Genomic DNA, 4,520 nt, shown 5'->3' with positions numbered 1-4,520 from the left:
AACTAAATATGAGAGAGAGAGAGAGAGAGAGAGAGAGAGAGAGAGAGAGAGAGAGAGAGAGAGAGTGACTTGTTTTGCCAGGCATGGTAGCACAGGTCTATCATCCCAGCATTCCAGAGGCGAAGACGGGAGAACTATAGCCCGAGCTATATAGTGCACTCCAGGCTAGCCTGTGCTACTTGGTGAGATCTTGTCTGAAAACAAACAAACAGAAAAGTAAAAGTATTGGAAATTCATCTTTTGTATCTGTTTTCCCATCAGTCTTAATCTCCTATGAGGCCTCTGTTTTATTAGGCACAGTCGTTGTCTGGTAACATTAATCATTCCCGCTTTTCAAACGCAGAACGAAGCTAGATTCCTTTCAAATGCCTTGTTTAAAGCAGGTGTACCTTTGAATTCTCAGTGCATTGAGGGTCTGAGGTTTTATCCCCACACCCATTTTTCCTCCTTCTGCTCTGAGCCTGCAGAGCTCTCCTGAGAACAGAACTTTGTGTCCGGAAAAACCATACACCTTTAATGGCCTTGAAAGTATACGCCACATCTAGCCACATAATTGAAAATAATAAGGCCACAATAAATGGGATGGCCCCAGGGTAAAACACCCAAGGGATTCGGCTGGTGTCACATTGCATCAATGTCCATGCATCATGGTAATTGAGGTAACATAACCAATTACCACATTTTAATTAGAGTTCTAAGGACTTGAGAAAAATTGCAATGGTGAGCCAGCTCACTTTCAAAAAAGAAAAAGAGAGGATGAAAGGGAAGGAACCTGACACGCTGCCTTGCTCAGGCCGTGCGACAAGGGGGCGTTATATAAAGCCTCCCCTTCTCCCCCCTTTTCTTTCTTTCTCTCTGGGTACCTTCTCACTTTCTCTGTATTGCTATTGGTGGTACATTTTGAAAACTAAGAACCTTTAGTTTTCTGTTGTTGTTTTTGACTTAAATAATAGTATCCTCACCCTGATCTAACTAATGGTTTTACAGCTTTCTGACTGAAGACATTCTTTAGAAGGTCATCTCAGACTATCATTTCATGTCCTATCCAGGTGTTTCTCACACTGTAGCCTGAAGAGTCATCCTAGGTGTTTAAATCGGTATCTAAACATAGTGGCATATTAATAAGGTACACATTTCTTGGGCTCTGGTCATTAAACAAAAATAGACTTAGACTCCACCTCCCCATGAACAAAAATGAAATGCAGAAAGAATTACTACATTTAGAAAATAAATTTGACTTGTGGCAATTATTTTTATAAGGCTAGAGTTTAAGTGAGAAACCTCCTGTAAAATTTTTACCGCTGCTACATAATCAAGTAATTATGTAATTACTTGTACTAATTACTTACAAGAGAGATGGTTGTTAAAAAAAAAAATCCTTATACATGTCAAAACCAGCTTCCTTCTCTAGAATATTTCTAGCCAAGCTCCCAATATCAAAAAGTTCTTTCAATAGCAATACCCGATATATAGGTTCATTTTACAAATCTCCCACTCTTTTCTCCAAAGATACGACATTGCATCAGAGAGCTATCTAGATACCCCTTCTCCTGTTCCTCCTTGCAGTCAGAGAGAGGTGGCGGGGAGGGAGGGAGGAGCAGGAAGAGAAGAATAGAAGAAGAGGAGCAGGAATAGGAAAAGGAAAGAAAGAAAGAAAATTTAAATTATAATCGCATGTTAAATATAAGATGCTAATCTGAGGAATTTTCAGTAGAAGAGTGAGTTTCTCAAGTGAAGGGGGTGGTGTTCCGTGAGCGTCGCAAACGAATGCCCTGATTAAGAGCTTGGCCATTAGTTGTGTCTCTGTGGCTAATTACTTTTCTTTATACACCTCAGTGTCTTCATTTGGGAGACAGGAAAGACTTTCCCTGGCAGTAATTAAAGCCTTCTGCCAGTGCCGTCGTTACTGCTGCTAGAACCACCATCGGCACATTACTCTTGTGGTTTAGCAAACCTTGGCCTCTAAGACCAGAAGGGCTGGAACGCTTTCCTCCAAAGTCCCCTCCCTTTGTAGGTCCAAAATTTGAAGACTGAGTGTTGTAGTTGCCCAAACAATTCTAGCTCCCACCACCTCCACAACTGCTTCCGTCATCACTGAATCCATTATAGGCATCCCCACTACCACCAAACCTACCACAACCACCACAGCTGCCACCAAAGCCACCATGACCGCTGAAGCCTCTTCCATGACGATAATCATCATTACCACCCAAACCATCTCCAAATCATCACCAAAATGATCGAAAGGATCATTTTGACCTCTTTGGCTGGATGAGGCACTAGCCATTTCTTGCTTCCACGGGGTTTTTCTTCACAGCTGTGACCATTCGCAGTACATTTCTGGGTGACGACCTCATCTGTGGAGTCGTGGTTGTCCAAGTCATGGTTTAAACCACTTGGATGTTCCCATACTGTAAAAAATCATCTCACGGATGTTCTCCTGTCTTCCTTACTGCCGGCAACGCTGAGCTTTATCAGTTAACTGGGCGCCTGGCTTTTGAGACCTTTCTCTCGACCCAGCTCTCTTTGGCTCCACAACTCTTCCAGCCACCATGTGTGGCCTCACATCGATGGCTTCACCCAGCTCTTCCACAGTGGTATAAGTGAAAATCCAAAGCTTCCGGAGCATTTGGTCATTGGCTGTCTTATCAGCATACAGTTGGTGAGAGGTTCCCATGGCTCAAAATGGCTCCTGAGACTCATCTGTCTGTCGTGTGGAAACTCTGCTCTCCGTTGAAGAGTTTATGAAGCTGTTTGAGCAGCTTAGAAGACTCTCTGCCTTAGACATGACTGAAGGCAGATGAGAGGTGCCAGCAATGCCTTCCCCTGACACACCAGTGGGCAGGAAGGAGAAAGCCAGTGAGCATATTCACAAGCCTTCCTCACGAGTCTGTCTGTGGCACACTCCCTGGAAGAGCAGAGTTAATATTTGTGCTTAGTAAGCACGCCGACAGATGACAGGGACCCAAGCAGGAAGCCTCTTCTTTTTCTTTCCACAGAGGACTTTTATTTTAAAATCTTAATTTTTTTCTTTTATTAGTATTTATCAGTAGCACAGAATAATGGGTTTATTGTGATATTTTCATACGTTTGTATGATGTAACTCAATTGCATCATTGCCTTTTCTTGTCCCCCTGCTTACTCTGTTCTTCCCTTTGCTCTTCCCAAACACCCCCGCTTATTTTCAGAGCTGGACCTTTTGGGGTCGAGATTCCACACACGAGAGAGATTGTGTGCTGTTTGTCTTTGAGTATGGCTCATTTTTCTTGGCCATGGTGATCTCTAGATCATGCCATTTTTCCTCAGATGATATGATTTTATTCGTTGTGAAGGAATACTTCCCTTTGTGATTGTTTTGCACATTTTCCTTATCTACATGATCACTTTCTCTTGGTGATTTGGTTAGGATTTTAAAATTATTATTATCTAATCTCACTGATCCTTTTGCTATCTCCAGTCTATTTATGAGCCCAGTCAGGATTTTCTTCACTTATTTTGCATTTTCTAAGTTTTTATTTCTAGCATTTGATTTTGTTTTATTAGCAATTCTGTCTTCTCTTACATTCCCCATGTATGCATGCTATTGACTTTTCCATTTGAGGCTTTAGCACATTAATACGTTGTTTATTTAACACATAGTTATTTCAAACTTTCTGGTGATTCTAAAATCCGTGTCCTATCGAGACTATTTCTGATGCTTCTATCTCCAGAGGTTACCCCTGGCCCCTAAGCATGCCTTATATATTTTGTTGTTGTTGTTGAAAGATGGACATGGTTACCAGGTAATAGAAACTGAGTTAGTGAACTCTCCATGTGAGGTTTATGTTAATCTAGCCAGGAGCTGAGCTGAATCTCATCGCTCCAGCCGGCAGCCTTTTGTGCTGAGCTTTAAAGTCCTCTCTGCTCTTGCTTTTGTCTCTCCTCTTATCTTCAGGATTTCTTAGGAATCTTCCTCAAACATCGTTTATCACTTGCAGCCCTAGTCCACGGTTGCACTGGAGCCCTGTGCTGTGGTGATAACGGATGAGGGCGCGGATGCATTGGATGCATTCTCCATCGCTGACTGCAGTTTCTAAGTGTGCTGTGTCTGTGTCCTGTGAGCTTCCCCATTGTCTCTGAGTTTGTCCACCTGTTCAGTTCAGACAGGAAGATTAGAACCACCAATGGCGTTCTCCTCCAGCCTACTGAGCGCAAGTGCATCTGACCTAAAGGGTTGAAATGGTGTTGGAATATGTCATCCCCCTCATTAAGGATATGTTGTGATTCCATTATTCTTAAAAACCAAAGCCCATAACCTCCCAAGCCTCTACTGTTGGATCCCCACTGTAACTGAAGAAACAGTTTGGACCATTTTGTCTGTCTGTCGTCTGTCCATCTATCTATCTAGACAAAATAGTCCAAAATGTTTAAGTTTAATTTCTGGAATTTAATTTTAGTTTATTGGTGGTTCTCTGTGTGTGTTGTGTTATATATGTGTGTGTGTATAATATATGTACATATATATATATATATATATATAT

At 41.9% G+C, this 4,520-nt stretch overlaps 1 protein-coding gene and 1 pseudogene across 2 annotated transcripts in view; one reads left to right on the top strand and one right to left on the bottom strand.

Annotated features, from left to right (window-relative positions):
• Positions 1-4,520, top strand: part of Akap6 (A-kinase anchoring protein 6) — a 454,178-nt gene that overhangs the window by 419,865 nt on the left and 29,793 nt on the right. The gene's annotated exons all lie outside the window — the stretch shown is intronic.
• On the bottom strand, positions 1,879-4,057 carry LOC126499563 (heterogeneous nuclear ribonucleoprotein A1-like; annotated as a pseudogene).

Source organism: Alexandromys fortis, unplaced genomic scaffold (assembly GCF_014885135.2).
Source record: "Alexandromys fortis isolate MF-2015 unplaced genomic scaffold, M_Fortis_MF-2015_v1.1 scaffold_35, whole genome shotgun sequence".
NCBI classification, from domain to species: domain Eukaryota; kingdom Metazoa; phylum Chordata; class Mammalia; order Rodentia; family Cricetidae; genus Alexandromys; species Alexandromys fortis.
Note: the sequence above shows the minus strand (reverse complement) of the source record. Positions and strands in the feature narration are given on the sequence as shown.